At 45.7% G+C, this 22,916-nt stretch overlaps 1 protein-coding gene across 1 annotated transcript in view; it reads left to right on the plus strand.

The window, feature by feature from the left end:
• The first annotated feature begins 1,526 nt into the window (after positions 1-1,526).
• LOC137524999 (polypeptide N-acetylgalactosaminyltransferase 3-like) overlaps positions 1,527-22,916 on the plus strand; it is a 95,811-nt gene continuing 74,421 nt past the window's right edge. Inside the window, exon 1 of the mRNA XM_068245614.1 lies at positions 1,527-1,729. The gene's annotated coding sequence lies outside the window, so the exon portion shown is untranslated. The remainder of the gene's footprint in view (positions 1,730-22,916) is intronic.

Raw genomic sequence — 22,916 nt, forward strand, 5'->3', positions numbered from 1 at the left:
AAATTCAAAATAGGCATACACAAGTCATACTTACCTTCCATGTAGTCTACTCCTCAGTGTCTTTCTCCTGCCCTGCGTCCTATTTGTTCACTATGATCAAGGGAATTTTCCGTCCTCCATTTTAAAAATGGCCATTACCCCATAACAGCTTCCTGGTCAGCACACTGTTAAACTGTAACATCGCCCACTTGAGCCATAGGGAAACATGGACATTGCCTGGTACATCCGTTTTCCTCTCAGCTATAACTGACAGCAACTGATATTTTACTGACAGCAACTGATATATTTCAGATCTGACAAAATATTGTCAGAACTGGATGGGATTATTGTCAGAAGAAAATGGTGAGCTTCTGAGAGGAACTGATGGCAAGGTAACTCTGTAATTTTCATTTGAAGTTACCTCATGTGTTTATTTTAAATATTTTTACTCAGTACAGGTTCTCTTTAACCTCTTCCCGTCCGCGTAACGCCAATTTTCGTGAATGCGGCAGCAGCCCCAGGACCGCTCCACGCCAATTGGCGTGCAGTCCTGGGGCGGGGTTTTGCAGGAGATCGCACATGCCGATGCAAGCACATCTCCGCTTGAATGACGCTCCACACTGTCATCAGTCTTGCAGCGGCGATCGCAGCTAGGAGACTGTTAGACAGAGAAACCGCCGTCTATTTACTCTGTACTGTGATGCGATCTACGGCAGCGCTGTACTAGGGACAGCCGACGGCTGTCCCCCTGGGCGGCAATTGAGCGAGGTTGAAGCCTATGACATCTGATCACGCTCTTTGGCTGGCAGGGGGAGGGAGGGTTAAAAAAAGAAAACAAAAAATAGGGAAATGTATTGTTCAAAACAAAAAGTTGTAAAACAGAAAAAAAAACCACATCCTGGGAGCGATCATAGCCCACCAACAGAAAGGGGGGGTGTTAAGCCATAGGGAACCATAGATATCACTTTGCACATCAGTTGTCCTTTCACTTATAACTGACAGCAACTGATATTGAACTGACAAAAACTGATACAGTTCAGCAGTTCAGTTCTGACAAACTGTTCGGAATCCTTGTTAGAAGAAAATGGTGAGCTTCTGAGAGGAAGTGACAGCGAGGTAAGTAAATATTTGCAGGTACATCATGTTTTTTTTTTTTTAAATAATGTTACTCGGGTCAGGTTCACTTTAAGGTGAAAGGAACTTACAGAACAGCTTATGAAGAAATGATTTTGAATCACAAGATTCTTGTTTTTTTTTTTTTTTTTTAATATATTTTCTGTTTTCCTAAGGGGGTGGGTGGCCAGAGATGGGATCCTGTGTTCCTCCAGCAGTACTGTGGCTCCATCAGTCAGAGGTTGTAATCATGTCATGCATTCCTCCTCCATGCAGCCCAGCAGCAGGCTGTGTATCAGCGGGGAGATGAGCAGCACAATGACATGGAGGTCTGATGGAAGCTGGCTCCTCCTCTCTGCCCACCTGCTCCAGTGTGACAGGTAAGGGCGTTGGGCAGGTGAGAGGGAGCCGCGCATGCGCACTGGGGGCTCCGGCTTGGCTACGTTGCAGCCTTATCTCACCTGGGTCCAGCAAAGCGGAAGTGGCATCTTGCAGCTCTTCTAGTGGCCTGTCATTGTCACCGGAGACAGCTTCCATCCGCCACCCGGGTCCTCCTTCTCCATCACCTGCCTCCCCGGCCAGGATCCCGGCACCCGAGACTGCAGGAGGAGCTGCTGCCTCCCCATCACTGATCAGCGTGAGTAACCAAACTTTCCAAACTTAACTCCAACTTCTCAGCGTCATCCAGTCCAGCGCCTCTCACTGCCGACCAGACACTCTCACTGCCATCTAGTCCAGAGCAGCTCCTCTCACTCATCCAGATCACACACACCAGACACTCTCACTGCAATCCAGTCCAGCGCAGCGCCTCTCACTGCCGACCAGACACTCTCACTGCCATCCACATCACACACCAGAGACTCTCACTGCCATCCAGCCCAGAGACTCTCACTGCTATCCAGCCCAGAGACTGTCACTGCCATCCAGCCCAGACACTGTCACTGCCATCCAGCCCAGACACTGTCACTGCCATCCAGCCCAGACACTGTCACTGCCATCCAGCCCAGACACTGTCACTGCCATCCAGCCCAGACACTGTCACTGCCATCCAGCCCAGACACTGTCACTGCCATCCAGCCCAGACACTGTCACTGCCATCCAGCCCAGACACTGTCACTGCCATCCAGCCCAGACACTGTCACTGCCATCTAGCCCAGACACTGTCACTGCCACTGCCACCCAGCCCTGACACTGTCACTGCCACCCAGCCCTGACACTGTCACTGCCACCCAGCCCTGACACTGTCACTGCCACCCAGCCCTGACACTGTCACTGCCACCCAGCCCTGACACTGTCACTGCCACCCAGCCCTGACACTGTCACTGCCACCCAGCCCTGACACTGTCACTGCCACCCAGCCCTGACACTGTCACTGCCACCCAGCCCTGACACTGTCACTGCCACCCAGCCCTGTCACTGTCACTGCCACCCAGCCCTGACACTGTCACTGCCACCCAGCCCTGACACTGTCACTGCCACCCAGCCCTGACACTGTCACTGCCACCCAGCCCTGACACTGTCACTGCCACCCAGCCCTGACACTGTCACTGCCACCCAGCCCTGACACTGTCACTGCCACCCAGCCCTGACACTGTCACTGCCACCCAGCCCAGACACTCTCTCACTGCCACCCAGCCGTGACACTCTCTCACTGCCACCCAGCCGTGACACTCTCTCACTGCCACCCAGCCGTGACACTCTCTCACTGCCACCCAGCCGTGACACTCTCTCACTGCCACCCAGCCGTGACACTCTCTCACTGCCACCCAGCCCTGACACTCTCTCACTGCCACCCAGCCCTGACACTCTCTCACTGCCACCCAGCCCTGACACTCTCTCACTGCCACCCAGCCCTGACACTCTCTCACTGCCACCCAGCCCTGACACTCTCTCACTGCCACCCAGCCCTGACACTGTCACTGCCACCCAGCCCTGACACTGTCACTGCCACCCAGCCCTGACACTGTCACTGCCACCCAGCCCTGACACTGTCACTGCCACCCAGCCCTGACACTGTCACTGCCACCCAGCCCTGACACTGTCACTGCCACCCAGCCCTGACACTGTCACTGCCACCCAGCCCTGACACTGTCACTGCCACCCAGCCCTGACACTCTCTCACTGCCATCCACATCACACACCAGACACTCTAACTGCCATGCAGCTCTGACACTCACACACTTTCTCATTGCTTCTCTTATTGCTATCCAGCCCAAACACTCTCTCACTGCCACCCAGCCGTGACACTCTCTCACTGCCACCCAGCCCTGACACTCTCTCACTGCCACCCAGCCCTGACACTCTCTCACTGCCACCCAGCCCTGACACTCTCTCACTGCCACCCAGCCCTGACACTCTCTCACTGCCACCCAGCCCTGACACTGTCACTGCCACCCAGCCCTGTCACTGCCACCCAGCCCTGACACTGTCACTGCCACCCAGCCCTGACACTGTCACTGCCACCCAGCCCTGACACTGTCACTGCCACCCAGCCCTGACACTGTCACTGCCACCCAGCATTGACACTGTCACTGCCACCCAGCCCTGACACTGTCACTGCCACCCAGCCCTGACACTGTCACTGCCACCCAGCCCTGACACTGTCACTGCCACCCAGCCCTGACACTGTCACTGCCACCCAGCCCAGACACTGTCACTGCCACCCAGCCCAGACACTGTCACTGCCACCCAGCCCAGACACTGTCACTGCCACCCAGCCCAGACACTGTCACTGCCATCCAGCCCAGACACTGTCACTGCCATCCAGCCCAGACACTCTCACTGCCACCCAGCCCAGACACTGTCACTGCCATCCAGCCCTGACACTCTCTCACTGCCACCCAGCCCAGACACTCTCTCACTGCCATCCACATCACACACCAGACACTCTCACTGCCATGCAGCTCTGACACTCACACACTTTCTCGTTGCTACTCTTATTGCTATCCAGCCCAGACACTCTCTCACTGCCATCCATATAATCAGTGTCATCCAAACACTCTCACCGCTATCCAGTTCAGACACACTCACTGTCTTCCAGAAACTCTCACTCCTATCCAGTCCTGACACTATCAGGCCTCATTCACACTACAGAACGCATGCACGAATGTGTTTATGTGCAAGCGTTCCCATCAGACAGAATGCACATTGTGGTGCGTTAAAGCGCAGGCATCAGCAGCCACAACACAATATAACCCATCAGGAAACCGTGTGCGTCGTGCAATAAAATGTTCCCAGAGGTGTTGTGTCGCAATGTATGGGGACGCAAAGATGTACTGTGAATTACATGAAAGTTTATGGACTTTCATGTTGCCATGTGGATTGAACAGTATGTGCAGTGCGTTACAACTGGCAGCACATGGTGTAAATGAGCCCTAATGCCTGGTACACACCATGCAATTTCTCTCCAGATAGAAGATGGTCCCATAGATCATTTTCGACAGCTCCGATCTGATTTCCAAACACTTCTGATTGATTTTCCAATCGAACAGAAAAATGATCATAAATCAGATCGGACCTGTCAAAAATTATCTATTAGACCATCTTCTGGTGAGAAATTGCATGGTGTGTGTGTACCAGGCATTATGCCTAGTACATGGTGCAATTTTCCGTCAGATTGACAGTTTAATCGATTATTTACAGCAGGTCCAATCTGATTTCCGATCGATTTTGTATAGAAGTGATTGAAAAATCAGACTGGACCTGTCAGAAATAATCATTTGGACCATCAATCTGATCGATTCCATGCACTCTCACTGTCATCCGAACACTCTCACTTCTGTCCAGTCCATGCACTCTCACTGTCATCCGAACACTCTCACTTCTGTCCAGTCCATGCACTCTCACTGTCATCCGAACACTCTCACTTCTGTCCAGTCCATGCACTCTCACTGTCATCCGAACACTCTCACTTCTGTCCAGTCCATGCACTCTCACTGTCATCCGAACACTCTCACTTCTGTCCAGTCCATGCACTCTCACTGTCATCCGAACACTCTCACTTCTGTCCAGTCCATGCACTCTCACTGTCATCCGAACACTCTCACTTCTGTCCAGTCCATGCACTCTCACTGTCATCCGAACACTCTCACTTCTGTCCAGTCCATGCACTCTCACTGTCATCCGAACACTCTTACTTCTGTCCAGTCCATGCACTCTCTCTCTCACCATCAATGTATGCTTTTCTTTGCTCTGGCTTGTCCTTGCTGACCTGGGTCAGATCATCACATCAGCAACATTGTAACTTTTGTAACAATGTAACTTTGAGTTGTTCTTTCCTTCCCATTAGTGACATAGTTTCTGCCTGCACTTGTGTAATTTCCTCTTGGTTCCCCTTAGGGTGCCCATACATGGTACAATTTTTCATTTTTTTTCGATTAGATAAATTGGTCCAATTATTCCATTAGATCGAATATAAAGATTTTTCCAGCATATCCAATCTGATTTTTCTCGAAAAAACGGGATAATCGTTCGAATTTCTTGATCGAAAAAAAAATAAAATATTTTAAACTTTCATTCGATTCGATCATTTAGATCGAATGAACGGGATAATCGGACGTTTTTATTGTACCATGTATGGCCACCATTAGTGGTACAATAATTTCCTCAGATGTGACAGTTTGATCAGATTTGCAGTATCGTAAGTAAGGCAATTATCGTCTGTTTACATAAACCGGCCAAATAGGGGACTTTCTCTCTTTAGATATGATTGTAAAAATCAGCCACAAATTTTCTCCACATACTATGTTTCTGCTGTACAATTCGATCGTAAAAATCTGATTGAATGATTGCATCTGAGGAACATATTGTATTATTAATGGCCACCTTATCTCTCTAAATAGTACATGTGATTTTTGCAGTGGTACTACAGATTGGAACAGACCATGTACAGGGCTAATAGTGTGTTAGAAATTATTGGTACCTTTTTTTACATTTGCCAGCTGTGTCTATCCCCAGAATGGGACTGTAATTTTCAGAACTGAACTGTGATGTCCAATCCCAGATTAAAGTTACTCTTCTCATATTTCAGGATTTGTTAAAGTAACTGGCTTACTACTGAGTTTAAATTGATTTTTTTTGAACTGTTGATAGTGTACTGGGTAAAGTGGACCGGAACTCTTGCACAGGACAGAAAGAAAACAAAGAGAAATGCACCCTGTATGTATTTAGAGAGTTTAGCCTGTCTAATTCCCCCTCATATGTTTCTAATCACAAGTTGTAATTTGATCTCTCCCCTATGTCACATGACTGCCATGGCAGATACGCTTATTTGAAATCACATGATGTTAACAATAGGTCTGCTTCCATGAATGCATGCAGTAGAAACAGTGTGTATTGCAGGATTTGTATCAGCTGTAACAAAGATGTTTTTTTCTTTAAAGGTTATTATGCTGTTGCTTATCTTTTAGAGCAGAGTAGAAGTTCTGAGTTCAGGTTCGCTTTAAAGGACAGTTGAAGTGAAACGTGTATGGAGGTTGCCATATTTATTTTCCAGTTGCCTGGCAGCCCTGCTGGTCTATTTGGCTGCAGTAGTGTCTGAATAAAACCAGAAACAAGCATGCAGCTAATTTAGTCAAATCTGACAATGTTAGAAATGCCTGATTGGCTGCATGCTTGTTCAGGGGCTATGGCTAAAAGTATGAGAGGCAGAGGGTCAGCAGGACCGCCAGGCAACTAGTATTGCTTAAAAGGAAATAAATATGTCGGCCTCCATATCCCTCTTACTTAAATTGTCCTTTAAGGGTTTTACCCCTGACACTGGAGACCAAAGTTCAAATCTCCACGCTTCCTGTTCAGTAAGCCAGCTCCGTCGTTTTCACGTGAGAAATGTTCACCTCCCATTTATTAGCCTATAACTTTATCACTACTTATCACAATGAACTGATCTATATCTTGTTTTTTCCGCCACCAATTAGGCTTTCTTTGGGGGGTACATTTTGCTAAGAGCCACTTTACTGTAAATGCATTTTAACAGGAAGAATAAGAAAAAAATGGAAAAATTCATTATTTCTCAGTTTTCAGCCATTCTAATTTTAAAATAATACATGCCTCCATAATTAAAACTCACGTATTGTATTTGCCCATATGTCCCGGTTATTACACCATTAAAATTATGTCCCTATCACAATGTAAGGCGACAATATTTTATTTGGTAATAAAGGTGCATTTTTTCCATTTTGCATCTACCATATCACTATTTACAAGTTTTAAAATAAAAATAAAAAAATAGAAATATTTCATCTTTACATTGATATTTAAAAAGTTTAGACCCTTAGGTAAATATTTACATGTTGTTTTTTTTTATTGTAATGGTTTTTTTTTTTTTTATAGTAAACATTTTATTTGGGTAGTTTTGGGAGGGTGGGAGGTAAACAATAGATTTATAATGTAAATGTGTGTTAATTTGTATTTTTTTTTTTAGTTTCAGTTGTAGTATTACTTGAGTTGAGTTTGTTTACATGTCGTCACTCTAAGCGTAACACACGCTTAGAGCGACGCATGGGGGAGGTGACAGCCAGAAAAAGCACAGCTTCTGAGAGAAGCTGTCGCTGTTCCAGCGGGGGAGAGCAATCAGTGATCGGGCACCATCGGGCAGCACAGTGGCGTAGTGGTTAGCTCTCTCGCCTTGCCGCGCTGGGTCCCTGGTTCGAATCCCAGCCAGGGCACTATCTGCAAAGAGTTTGTATGTTCTCTCCGTGTCTGCGTGGGTTTCCTCCGGGCACTCCGGTTTCCTCCCACATTCCAAAAACATACAGATAAGTTAATTGGCTCCCCCTAAAAAAATTGGCCCTAGACTACAGTACTTACACTACATAATATAGACATATGGCAATGGTAGGGATTAGATTGTGAGCTCCTTTGAGGGACAGTTAGTGACAAGATATATATATACACACACACACACACACACACACACACACACACACACACACACACACACACACACACACACACACACACACACACACACACACACACACACACACACACACACACACACACACACACACTGTACAGCGCTGCGTAATATGTCGGCGCTATATAAATACTAAATAATAGTAATAATAGACCGATTCACTGATTGCCTGGCTAACGAACCGCGGGCCGGGAGCGCGCGTGCACGCGCGCGATCGGCCGCAGGAGCGCGCGGTAGCGCGCATGGTTCCTGGACGTAGTTTCTACGTCCAGGAACCAAAATAGGTTAATATCTATTTCCCCTCATACTATATGGAGGTTATAACATTAGTCAGTGATTAGCCAATCGTAATTGAGGTGAGTTCCAGAAGCTTTAGGATCAGCAGGGCAGCCATGCAACTGGTATTGTTTAAAAGGAAATGAATATGGCAGCCTCCATATCCCCCTCAGGTCAGGTGTCCTTTTATAGGGTATATGTTGAAAGCATTAAATAATGACAGCTGCATTTGGGGAGTGAGGCTAAAGGCTCATACACACAGCAGACCATAGTCTTTGGAAAATGAAAGATCACAGACCAATTTTACCCTCTTCCATGTAGTATGAGAGCCATACCTACACAGTCTATTCTATGGAGCTGAACTCCCCATCAGACAGAAATCTTTGCAAAATGCTGCACACAAAGATGCTGTACACATGCAAACAGATCAGTATCTGCAAAAGATCTTTTCCTGCAAAAGATCCGTTCCTGCAAAATGCATTCATAGTCTATGAGATCTGCAGATCATCATACACACCTTGTTTAACAGACATTTATCTGCAGATCAGATCCACCAGGATGGATTTTCAGATCTGCAGATGATTGTCAGTTAAACAAGGTGCGTATTAGGATCTGCAGATATCATAGACTATGAATGCACTTTGCAGGAACAGATCTTTGGCAGGAACAGATCTTTTGCAGCTACTGATCTTTTGTGTCTGTACAGCATCTTTGTGTGCAGCATCTTGCAAAGATTTTTTTCTGATGTGGAGTTCAGCTCCATAGAAAAGACTGTGTAGAGTATGGCTCTCATGCTACATGAAGGGTGGTAAGATTGGTCTGTGATCTTTCATTTTCCAAAGACTATAGTCTGATGTGTGTATGAGCCTTTACGTTTGGTCCAATCCCAAAAAAGGGCTACTGTAGCACAGATTACTGTAACCCCTGTTAAAGGCTGTGTGACTGAGGTTACAGAACACATAAGGCATCTGAGCTTGCTTTATATGGGGCTGGTTAGCTACAGACCAGTCAGAGTGCCCATGCTTGCCTCTGCCCACTGCCTCAGGTGTCTACAATGGGCATGTGAGAATAAGAACTGGACCACAAAGCTAAGGATGCTCCATTCTCCAAGTGGCGCTCCACACTCTGCTCCCTCCTCCTGACACTTCCTGTTTCACAGTGGAAGTCCCAGCTGTGAAGCAGGAAGTGTCCGGGGGATGAAGTGCTGCAGCAAGAGGAACATCATCCAGGTAAATTAACCCTCCCTGTAGCAGCCTGCTCCTCGTACATGTTTCACATCTCACAAAACTTTGCCTACCCAACATGGAGCAGAGGAACCTTCTGGTGGTGGTCTAGTCTGACAAATCATGTTTTCTATTAGATCAAATTTCCTTATACCTCAATTCAATGGGATGTCCTTGAAAAAACATATCAAATTTTGACTACAGGTATATTTTTAAGTCCTGTTGCCTTGTAGCAATCAGGACAGAAAAATGTAACTGTAGTCAAAATTCTCCTTGCCATAAAAACCTTTACAGTCTGCTATTTCATAAAGTTACTGAAAGTGTGACTAGAGTGGGTTCATAGACTGTGTTTCGCCTCGCTGGGAAGCTTATTAGTTACATGCTGCATGTTTATCATTACTTTGGAAGCTCCCCTACTTATTATTTGAAAACTAAGATCATGTTCACACTGCAGCAAAAAATGCTGGATTTACCGGAATGGAGTTAAATGGGTGGTAAGTGCATCCTATGCTATGTATGGGATACATTTACACTGTCAAACGGAATGTAAGTGCAGGATGCAATCACTGGACCGCAGATGCAAAGGCCCGATCTGCTGCACCCAATGGGTTTGCATGAAAACCAATGGGAACCTGGGCAGATAGGACTGTTGACATTTCCTCTTGGTTGAAAATCAATAGTCTCCTGCTTTGTGTAGTTGATTAGTTATGTAACAAGGTGGCAGTATTCCAAAAAGAGTACTGTTCCTATGGTTGCTAAAAAAAGAGCTCTCCTAATCCCACCCATTCCCCACCTCTTACACACTCCTTACCCGCCTCCATGCTGTCTGTCTCTCACTCCTGAACAAATTCAATAGGAGCGTGCACAGGCATATGCCACAGTGGAATGGGACTATGAGATGAAGAGTAGGCGGAGAGACTCAGGACGGGGTACGTAATGCAGTCATATGTTTATTTACTTAGGTAGTGTTCAGGTCAGTTGTCCTTTTAATAGTACAGATTTTTTTTCTTTACTATTAGGACTGCAGCAAAATACTTTTATGCTACTAAGCAGAAAAGCGTTTGTTATTGGTTTCCGTGACTGCAAATGACGCTATAAGTTACACCCAGCGTTTCGGAAATTGACAGTAAATGCATTGAGATGAACCCAACGCTAAATGGTGTGGACCCGGCTCTTGAATATATTGAGAAGAATAGAGCTGGGTACATAACATAGCAATAATAAACATTGCCAATTTGAACACCAGCAGCAAATGATCTGCCAAACATCGACAAAGTTGCTGTATTAGATGGTTTCACATGGTAAAGCGGACCTGAACTTAGAACTTCCTCTCTGCACTAAAAAAAATGAGCAACAGCATAATAACCTTTAAAGAAAAACATTGCTTTGTTACAGCTCATACAAATCCTGCAATAAATCTGCAGTTTGTCGACTTTCTGCTTTAATGGAAACAGACATAGGGTTAAAGTGGATCTGGAATCTTGCACAGGGCAGAAAGAAAACATAGAGAAATGCACCCTGTATGTATTTAAAGAGTTTATCCTGTCTAATTGATGCACTAGACAATACGTTTCATGGCAACAGCCACTTCCTCAGGTCAATAACAGTGCCTGATAGGAGATCTCTTGGCGCCCGGATACTCTAACAAAATGACTATCAGGCACTGTTATTGATCCAAGGAAGCGGCTGTTGCCGTGAAATGCATTGTCTAGTGCATCATTAAATCTGACTTTTTATCTTGAACCTCTACTGGTTTTTATCCAAAATGGGACTGTTGTGAAAATCTTAATTTAAAACGCATACAAATAAGAAGTACATTTCTCCCAGAGAAAAATGATCTATCAATGACTTCTCTCCTATGTTGCTGTCACTTACAGTAAGTAGTAGAAATCTCACATTACCGACAGGATTTGGGCTAGTCCATCTCTCCATAGGGGATTCTCAGCATGGCCTTTATTCTTTATAAAGACATTCCCTGAAAATGATTAACACAAAGATGCTGACCAGCCTCCCTGCTCACTGCACACTATTTTGGCAGTTGGACGGAGTAACTGCCATTCATTAACTGCTTTTAAAAATAAAGAAAACCCTGAGAACCTTTCTATGAGAAGATGGGCTAGTCTAAAATCTGTCAGTAATGTCAGATTTCTACTACTTACTGTAAGTGACAGCAACATAGGGGAATCATTTATGGCTCATTTTACTCTGGTAGAAATTTACTTATTATTTGTATGTTTTTTTAAATTTTAAGATTTTTGCGACAGTTCCTCTTTAAAGGGACAATTAAGTCAAACAAAAAAAATGAGTTTTACTCACCTGGGGCTTCCAATAGCCCCCTGCAGCTGTCCGGTGCCCTCGCCGTCTCCCTCTGATCCTGCTGGCCCCGCCGGCAGCCATTTCCTGTTTCGGTGACAGGAGCTGACAGGCTGGGGACGCGAGTGATTCTTCGCGTTCCTGGCCACAATAGCGCCATCTATGCTGCTATAACATATATCATATACCATATAGCAGCATAGAGGGTGCTAATGTATCTGGTAACGTGAAAAATCACTCGCTTCCCCAGCCTGTCAGCTCCTGTCACCGAAACAGGAAGTGGCTGCCGGCAGGGCCACGAGGATTGGAGGGAGACGGCGAGGGCACCGGACAGCTGCAGGGGGCTATTGGAAGCCCCAGGTGAATAAAGCTAATTTTTTTGTTTGACTTAAGTGTCCCTTTAAGGTAGCACAACTTCATGCTAATATATTGTTGGATACTACCATATATAGTCATCTACACTGGAATATACCACATCCTTTTTTCCCCCGGGCGCCTCCAAACCCTATCTTAGAGTATTATTAGTACCTCCTATTTTATAGGTGAGATATTAGTCGAGTTATTTCGTCACAAAAAATCACCTTTTTGGAGCAGCGTCCACCTAGAAGCTGAAAGATTTCTCCACATGCGAAAACGAGTGGTTGCCTCTCTTAGCAACCCACTCTTGTGAGTGTAACCTCTACTCATTTTTGTACACCACCTCGATCTACTAACACTATTGCACCAGATTGGGCTCCCGGATCTCTCTGTGTTTTTTTTCCTCTCACAATCCTACAGCCTGTCTAATTTCCCCTTTTCTGTGACTAATCCCAACTGTAATGTGATCACTCATCTGTGACAGCTAGCTGCCTCGGCAGAGCAGCTAATTTGTACCACATGTTAACCCTTTGTCTGCTTACATGAAAGCAGGAAGTAGACAAACTGCAGATTTGTTGCAGGATTTGTATATGCTGTGGAAAAAAAGTTTTTTTTTCTTTAAAGGTTATTATGCTGTTGCTTATCTTTTAGAGCAGAGAGGTTGTTCTAAGTTCAGGTGCGCTTTAAAGGCTGCCCTGCTCGCAGTTTGTGCTTTTTCCAGAAACTGCCCATGAAGCTGTCAGTATTGCGATCACCAGAGAGAGTGTGAAGTATCCTGCACTCCGCTGTGACCGTAATGTGAGTGTTTCCAGCACGACATCGCTGTGCTCAGGAATCACTGTAGCAGCCTGTGAGTTGTGTATGTGAGGGGAAATGGTGTGAGCCAGAGTAACCGTCTGCCTATGATGTAACTGGCCTGTCTCAATATTAGGAAACCATGTCCGTGTTGGTGCCGGTGCCTCCTGTCACTTGTGTTCTTTTCCATTTAGTTCATTTCTGACGCTGCAGCTTAAGTGTATTATTTTTGCAAGGGTGTAACGCCATAGCTGAGTCACTGTGGAATCAGAGGTATCATGTCGATTTATTTTGTAATTGTGCTGACTATAGGTTTATTCAGTAACCAGAATGATAATAATCAGAGCAGCTGTCTATAATTCATGTACAGAAAATCCTTGTTACCACATGAAGCGTTTGCAGGCTGTAACTTCCACATGTTCACAAACACCTCTAATGATTCACTTCAGGACAGAGGGTGCAGCCACGCCATAGGCTTCGCAGTGACTGGATCTGCATGCTTTCCTGAAATGTTGCATTATGGGTATCGGGGTACTTATGTATTAGCCTGTCAGCCGAACAGCTGATTTGATGGCAGCTGCTATTAGTAGAGGAGAGAACGTGATCAGAAGAGCGCAAACCTCTTCTCAGCCCTGACCCCTCCGCTGCCTGACACTGACCCCTCCGCTGCCTGACACTGACCCCTCCGCTGCCTGACACTGACCCCTCCGCTGCCTGACACTGACCCCTCCGCTGCCTGACACTGACCCCTCCGCTGCCTGACACTGACCCCTCCGCTGCCTGACACTGACCCCTCCGCTGCCTGACACTGACCCCTCCGCTGCCTGACACTGACCCCTCCGCTGCCTGACACTGACCCCTCCGCTGCCTGGCACTGACCCCTCCGCTGCCTGACACTGACCCCTCCGCTGCCTGACACTGACCCCTCCGCTGCCTGACACTGACCCCTCCGCTGCCTGACACTGACCCCTCCGCTGCCTGACACTGACCCCTCCGCTGCCTGACACTGACCCCTCCGCTGCCTGACACTGACCCCTCCGCTGCCTGACACTGACCCCTCCGCTGCCTGACACTGACCCCTCCGCTGCCTGACACTGACCCCTCCGCTGCCTGACACTGACCCCTCCGCTGCCTGACACTGACCCCTCCGCTGCCTGACACTGACCCCTCCGCTGCCTGACACTGACCCCTCCGCTGCCTGACACTGACCCCTCCGCTGCCTAACACTACTAACCTTCCATCTCCTCTACCTAACCCTGACCTCTTCTCTGCCTAACACTAACCACCTTATCCGCTGCCTAATCAGCAGTTAGGTAAGCAGGCTAATATATAAGTACTTGATTTTGGACCCCTGGAACCAGTAACCTGTGTGCCTCATGTTCCTCCCCCAGGACAGTACATGCTGCTCCACAAGTCACAAACTAAAGTAGAAAAAAAACAATTATAACTCATTTGTACACATACATATAAGATGTATGTACAGTGTTCCTGTATTTTCTTGAACAATCCCTGAACATCAGCAGCACAATCCAAGTGTCAGAATAGCGGCCTGTACAGGTCCTTGCCAGAGAAGATTTGTGAATAGGGCCAGTTATACATCTATTCTTTTGCATTGCGATCGGGATGCAATGCTTCTGCCGCATCCCACCGCAACTCAAAAATGACAAACTAATGACCCTGCGGCAGAATGTGCCGACAACGTCGTATGCATAGCACCCCCCCCCCCCCCCCCACACACACACACACACTGATTTATTCTCTGCTGGGCAGTAAGTCACTGGGATTCCCGTGGATTCACGCATGCGCACCACAGCGCGCCACTGTCCGTCGTTTACACTACATGTGTTGCCCGTAGACTTGCATAACCCCCATCACTGTGCATTAAACGCAGTGCTTGCAGTAACATGCTGTTGCACTTGCCTCCAATCGTTTGCTTACGGCGCACCGCAAGGGACAGCAATAAGTGTGAAAGTCTCTATATTGCTTTTGTGGCCCCTTGCGGCATAATAGGGTAACACAACACAGGTTTACCTGGCTAGTGTAAAGGGGCTTTAAAGAAAACCTGAACTGAAAATTAAAAGCCAAATAAACATACACAAGTCATACTTACCTCCTGTGTAGTCTACTCCTCAATCTATTTTTCCTCTCCTGCCTCCTGTCGATCAACTGTGATCAATGGAATTCTCCGTCCTCCATTTTGAAAATGGCTATTACCCCGTAACAGCTTCCTGGTCAGCACACTGTTAAACTGTAACATCGCCCACTTGAGCCATAGGACAACATGGACACATCAGTTCTCCTCTCAGCTGTAACTGACAGCAACTGATATATAACTGACAGCAACTGATATATTTCAGTTCTGACAAAATGTTGTCAGAACTGGAAGGAATCACTGTAAGAAGAAAATGGTGAGCTTCTGAGAGGTACTGATGGCAAGGTAACTATGTAATGTTCATTTGAAGTTACCTCATGTGTTTATTTTAAATAATTTTACTCAGTACAGGTTCTCTTTAAGGAATCCCTGAGCACCCCCCATGCAAAATTGGAGTGGTCCAAAGAGATAAGAGATCAGATTATAATACTGTAAACAAAAGCTATGTAGCGAAAAAGTATTTTACAGTGCATTTTAAGGCTCATACACACATGCAACTTTTTCGTCCAACTGTCGTCCAAACTTAGTCTGTTGGACGTGTGAACGTGTCACAAGCGTCTGATAACAGGCTGTTTGCCCAATCCAACAGGTGGATCAACTCCCGTGACAGTTGGGCTGATATCGTGCTGTTGGCAACATGTGTACAAGTTGACTTGTTTTGAATGCAGCTATATTGTGCAGTCCATCATTCACTTGCGTGCAAATGAGTTGGTTGTTCAGTTGATTGGTGTACGGAAAATACAAGTCGTACAATCGTTTGGTCATGCAGTTGTTCATTTTGTCAAGTTGGCCGTGCGGAATAATTGCAAGTGTACGAGACTTTACTCAAACAAACGTACATGTTATCTGCTTTTCATCACCGTGAACAGTGGACCTGAACTCTTGCACTGGATAGGAAAACCTATAGAAATGCACTTTGTTTGTATTTAGAGTTTGGCCTGTCTAATTCTCACTCATCTGTGACTAATCTCAAGTTGTAATTTGATCTTTCAGCTGTCATAGCAGAAAGCTCATTTGTAAATACAGGATGTTAACCATATGGGCTAGTGCACATACAAATCTCTATTGCAATTGCTAGTGCTTAGCTATTTGCGATAGCGATTTTTGTGAATAGATTTTTGGAGCGTTTTTGCTCATTCATTCAAGCTGAATGCTAAAAAAAGCTACATGCAGCAGGGTTGCGATTTTTTTTAAAATAGAAAAATCTCAATGCTGCTGTGGGAACACCCTCATAGAGTTTCAGTAGCCAAGCTCTTTTGAAAGCGCTGGCAATCTGAAAAGCGCTCAGAAGCGCTCTTGATGTGCACCAGCCCTAAGTCTGCTTCCATGAAAGCAGGAAGTATACACTGCAGATTTATTGCAGGATTTATATCAGCTGTAACAAAGAAATGTTTTTCTGTAAAGGTGGCTTTGCTGTTGCTTATCTTTAAAAGCTGAGATGAAGTTCTAAGTTCAGGTCCACTTTAGAGGAGCTGTCAGCCATACTATAACGAAAAAAACCTCACCTATATAAGTAGATAAATTATTTGCTCTACTTACATAACATATGTATTGCACTGTCCACATTTTTACATAGAAAAAAAAGAGAAAATCCTTCTTAGGATTCTAACTGTGTCTATCTTGAAGCCAATCCCAATGTCATTTCCTCCCTTACTCTCCTCTGCCTGATTGTGTATGCATTGCCCACCCTCTTCACACACTCCCACCCAGCTTTGCAATAGAAAGTGAATTGTTTAAGCATGAGAAATATTGGCCAATCAGAGACGAACAAAACAACAACCCAGCATGCCCTGCAACTTCCTTTGTACCAAAAGAGTCAGGTAAACTAGGGAATGCTCATTAATCAACAAGAAAAGTAATAGTGATTTTTTTTTTTTTCAATTTTTTATTTATTTATTTTTTACTTCTGGATTACCTGGTTAGCATCCTTATTACTTGTTTACCAGATAAAAATAAAGAATTGATGTTATGCCCGACAGTTACACTTTAAGAAGGCAATATTGTATTTTGCAGCATATTTAGTAGGGAGCTGAAACCTTCCTGATTGGCCCTCTACACATAATCCTGCTGGTTCTGATGCACTTCCATAACTTAGAGTATTCTGCCTGCATAATTGCTAGAAAACTGGATTTCAGTAATGGGAAGTGTGATCAGGGGCCGTGGGTTTGTGTGTCGTGTACTGTTGTACTGAATAAATAATAGTTGAATCATTTTAGCTGTTGTCCTTAGCAGTAAATGCTGCCATTGTTAGCAGTCAGCTGCAGGACACATCAGCGATAGGCTCACAATGGGACTGCGTTCAAGCTTGAAAATAGCAGCTTTGCTGTAGCTCTTCCCGGCCGCCCTGCGATCCTCGCCTTCCTTTCTGCTTCGCGCTGAAAGAATGACGGCCGGCATGTGATTGTTACGGGTATGTACCTTGCTGCTCCCACTGACTGCCATGAAATTAGGGAATCCTAAAGAAATGCAGGTTTGAATCCTTTAAAGGAAACAGGAGGTGAAAATAAACTAATGAGATAAACAATTATTTCTCTCCTCCTCTTCCTAAAAATGACTTTTTTTTTTTTTTTATGTACCACAAATCTACTTTTTACGTTTTTACAGTTTCATCGTCTCTGCTCAATGACACATGCATTGAAGTATGACAGAGCTAAAATATATAAATTAGTGGGAGCTACTGACTCTTTATATCTCTTTCCTGCTTTCAGAAGCCATTTTTTAAGGTTACTGTTGCACTATAATCTGACCAGTTCCCGACCTGAAAAGAAACAGTCACTTGCATACCTGATTTTTAACTCTTTCAGGCAGAGAAAAGAAAAAGGAAGGCAGCATAGTGATTTGTGTGCTTGGAACTATACATACCCATGTCTATCTCATCATGTCACATGTCACCTCGGGTATCCTTTAAGTTGTAAAGCCAGCGCTGTTACAGAAGAACTTTATATGGTGGCATTGGATTGTTTTCTGAATATGAATAATGTTTAATTTTTAATATTTAGCATCTGTCATTTCCTTTGTAGAACTAACTCATGCAATGAATGCTTATATTTGAATACGTATTTGAGATAGGAGTGGAAAAACAGGGTGAACCCAAGAGGAGCTTTAGGTCCAGAATCAAATACTTACCTAAAAAGAGGGAAGTCTCCATATCCTCCAGAGGCTTCCCACGCCATCCTCCAGACCTCCGTCGCTGCCCAGGACTCTTGAATGTTTATTGCACAGTGGCGGCTGTACTCACCCAGGTGCAGTATGGCCACACTTGCGCTTGAAGAGGAGTGTGGTTGCAAGCTTGAAAATCAAATATCCCACAAGCTTCTGTCTGATCGTGCTTAGCAATGGTGGACTGAAGGATGGCGTGGGAAGCACCTTCAGGATCCAGAGGCTTCCCTCTTCTTAGGAATTTTTTATTTTTTTTATAATTTTTCACCCCGCGTTCAAGTTTAAAGTGTACCTGAGGTCCGCTCAGGGCCATTTTGGGGAGCAGGCGGGGTCGCAGCATGAGAGTGCATAGCCACACATCGGCGGGGAGGTGGGGACAGTCGTCCCCCTCCCACCCCCACCACCTCAGGCTCTCCCCTCACTCAGCGCACTCCCCTCCTGCAATTATCAGCGGCAGTGGGCGGCGGCAAGAACACATACCTCTATCCACCGCGGAGGTCCAATCTCTAAGTGCCTTACGCTACTTCCTGTTTAAACAGGAAGTAGCACCAGATACTTAGAGATCGGAAGCTCCGGTGCGTGGAACGCATGGAGTTATGTGTTCCTGCCACCGCCTGCTGCTACCGATAATTGCAGGTGGGCTGAGGGGTGAGCCTAAGGTGAGGGGGGGGGGGGACTGTCCACCCACTCCTCTGATGTGCGGCCATGCTCTCTCTTCATGCTGCGACCCCTCCTGCCCCCCAAAATGGCCCTGAGCGACCCCCCCCCCCCACGGGAGCAGGGGCCGCAGCCCCTATTGTTACGCCCCTGCATACCCCGGGCTTCTTCCAGCCACCTTCTGCCCCTCACTGTCTTCCCAGGGTGCCTTATTCCTCTGCTAGGCCCGGTAACTTCACCATTCACCGCAGTCCAGTCCTGCACACTGTACTGACTAGCAGAATTACTGGTCCACCTAGCAGAGTATACAGGCAGGCCTGGGAAGATGGTGAGGGACAATGGGATGCCTGACCATACATAAACATGAACTTTAATGACATCTCATAGGCTTTAATAGGAAGTTTCCCCACCCTATAAAGCTACAACTCCTCTGGGAAGGCTTTCCGCAAGGTTTTGGAGCGTGTTTATGGGAATATGTGACCATTCTTCCATAAGAGCATTTGGAGGTCAGGCACTGCTGTTGGACGAGAAGGCCTGTTCTAATTTATCTCAGAAGGGTTCTGTTGGGTTGAGGTCAGGGCTGTGTAAACACCAGTCCATTTCCTCAACACCACACTTGGTCATCCAGGGCTTTATGGACTTTGCTATGTGCTCTGGTGTGCAGTCACGTCTGGACAGGAAGGGGTCATCCCCAAACTGTTTCTATAAAGGTCTGCATCAGAGCTAGGAAATTGTCAGTTTTTACAAGGAAGTCCCCAGTGATTGCTTTGATTTTTCTTGATGAGCTAAATATTTCTAGCTTAAAGGACAACTGTAGCGAGAAGAATGCGGAGGCTAACCACCCTTGCGTTGTATTGATTGCGCCAGGGTGGCGGCGCAGCAGTATTTTTTTTTTTTTTTTAAATCACGTAGGCATCCCTGCGGCATCCCTCCCACCCCTCCGATCGCCGACTTCATCGACGTTGTGACGTTACACGGAGTCCCAATCCACTCCTCAGCGCTGCCTGGCTCTGATTGGCCAGGCTGCGCAAGAGGTCTCGCGGGGGGCTGCTGTTACGCGGCGCATCGGTGGCGAGCGCCAATCGTCCCCAACACGCAGCTAGCAAAGTGCTAGCTGCGTGCTTTAAAAAAAATTACGCAAATCGGCCCACCAGGGCCTGAGCGGTGCCCTGCGGCGGTTATGGATGAGCTGAGCTCGTCCATACCGCCAAGGAGGTTAAACAATACCAGTTGCCTGGCTGTCCCGCTTATCTGTTTGGCTGCAGAATTGTCTGAATAACACCAGAAACCATCATGCAACTAATCTTGTCAGATATGAAAATAATGTCAGAAACACCTGATATTCTGCATGCTTGTTCAGGGTCTATGGCTAAAAGTATTAGAGACACAGGATCAGCAGGACAGCCAGGCAACTAGTATTGTTTAACCACTTCAGGACCACAGTCTTTTCGCCCCTTAAAGAGAACCCGAGGTATGTTTAAAGAATGTTATCTGCATACAGAGGCTGGATCTGCCTATACAGCCCAGCCTCTGTTGCTATCCCAAACCCCACTAAGGTCCCCCTGCACTCTGCAATCCCCCATAAATCACAGCCGTGCTGTGAGGCTGTGTTTACATCTGTAGTGTCAGTCTCAGCTGCTCCCCCGCCTCCTGCATAGCTCCGGTCCCTGCCCCCGTCCCTTCCCTCCAATCAGCAGGGAGGGAAGGGATGCAGGCGGGGACTGGAGTTCTGCAGGAGGCGGGGAGAGCAGCAGACTGACACTATAGAGATAAACACAGCCAGCTCTGACAAGCTGTTTGTCAGCAGCGTGGCTGTGATTTATGAGGGATTGCAGAGTGCAGGGGGACCTTAGGGGGGTTTGGGATAGCAACAGAGGCTGGGCTGTATAGGCAGATCCAGCCTCTGTATGCAGATAATATTCTTCAAACCCACCTCGGGTTCTCTTTAAGGACCAGAGCCTTTTTCTCCATTCAGACCACTGCAGCTTTCACGGTTTATTGCTCGGTCATACAACCTACCACCTAAATGAATTTTACCTCCTTTTCTTGTCACTAATACAGCTTTCTTTTGCTGCTATTTGATTGCTGCTGCGAGTTTTAGTTTTTATTATATTCATCAAAAAAGACATGAATTTTGGCAAAAAAATGACTTTTTTAACTTGCTGTGCTGACATTTTTCAAATAAAGTAAAATTTCCTATACATTTGAGCACGAAAGTTATTCTGCTACATGTCTTTGATAAAAAAAAAACCATTCAGTGTATATTTATTGGATTGGGTAAAAGTTATAGCGTTTACAAACTATGGTGCCAAAAGTGAATTTTCCCATTTTCAAGCATCTCTGACTTTTCTGCGCACCTGTCAGGTTTCATGAGGGGCTAAAATTCCAGGATAGTACAAATACCCCCCAAATGACCCCATTTTGGAAAGAAGACATCCCAAAGTATTCAGTGAGAGGCATGGTGAGTTCATAGAAGATTTTATTTTTTGTCACAAGTTAGCGGAAAATGACACTTTCTGACAAAAAAAAGAAAAAGAAAAAGTTTCCATTTCTTCTAACTTGCGACAAAAAAAAATGAAATCTGCCACGGACTCACTATGCTCCTCTCTGAATACCTTGAAGTGTCTACTTTCCAAAATGTGGTCATTTGTGGGGTGTGTTCACTGTCCTGGCATTTTGGAGGGTGCCTAATTGTAAGCACCCCTGTAAAGCCTAAAGATGCTCATTGGACTTTTGGCCCCTTAGCGCAGTTAGGCTGCAAAAAAGTGCCACACGTGGTATTGCCGTACTCAGGAGAAGTAGTTAAATGTGTTTTGGGGTGTATTTTTACACATACCCATGCTGGGTGGGAGAAATATCTCCGTAAATGACAATTGTTTTATTTTTTTTACACACAATTGTCTATTTATAGAGATATTTCTCCCACTCAGCATGGGTATGTGGAAAAATACACCCCAAAACACATTATACTACTTCTCCTGAGTACGGTGATACCACATGTGTGGCACTTTTTTGCACCCTAACTGCGCTAAGGGGCCCAAAGTTCAATGAGTACCTTTAGGATTTCACAGGTCATTTTGAGAAATTTCGTTTCAAGACTACTCCTCACGCTTTAGGGCCCCTAAAATGCCAGGACAGTATAGGAACCCCACAAATTACCCCATTTTAGAAAGAAGACACCCCAAGGTATTCCGTTAGGAGGATGGTGAGTTCATAGAAGATTTTTTTTTTTTGTCACAAGTTAGCGGAAATTGATTTTAATAGTTTTTTTTTCACAAAGTGTCATTTTCCGCTAACTTGTGACAAAAAATAAAATCTTCTATGAACTCACCATACTCCTAACGGAATACCTTGGGGTGTCTTCTTTCTAAAATGGGGTCATTTGTGGGGTTCCTATACTGCCCTGGCATTTTAGGGGCCCTAAACCGTGAGGAGTAGTCTTGAAACCAAATGTCGCAAAATGACCTGTGAAATCCTAAAGGTACTCATTGGACTTTGGGCCTCTTAGCGCACTTAGGGTGCAAAAACGTGCCACACATGTGGTACCGCCGTACTCAGGAGAAGTAGTATAATGTGTTTTGGGGTGTATTTTTACACATACCCATGCTGGGTGGGAGAAATATCTCTGTAAATGACAATTGTTTGATTTTTTTTTACACACAATTGTCCTTTTACAGAGATATTTCTCCCACCCAGCATGGGTATGTGTAAAAATACACCCCAAAACACAATATACTACTTCTTCTGAGTACGGCGATACCACATGTGACACTTTTTTGCAACCTAGGTGCGCTAAGGGGCCTAACGTCCTATTCACAGGTCATTTTGAGACATTTGGATTCTAGACTACTGCTCACGGTTTAGGGCCCCTAAAATGCCAGGGCAGTATAGGAACCCCACAAGTGACCCCATTTTAGAAAGAAGACACCCCAAGGTATTCTGTTAGGAGTATGGTGAGTTCATAGAAGATTTTTTT

This window comes from Hyperolius riggenbachi, chromosome 7, assembly GCF_040937935.1.
Source record: "Hyperolius riggenbachi isolate aHypRig1 chromosome 7, aHypRig1.pri, whole genome shotgun sequence".
Classification (NCBI taxonomy): domain Eukaryota; kingdom Metazoa; phylum Chordata; class Amphibia; order Anura; family Hyperoliidae; genus Hyperolius; species Hyperolius riggenbachi.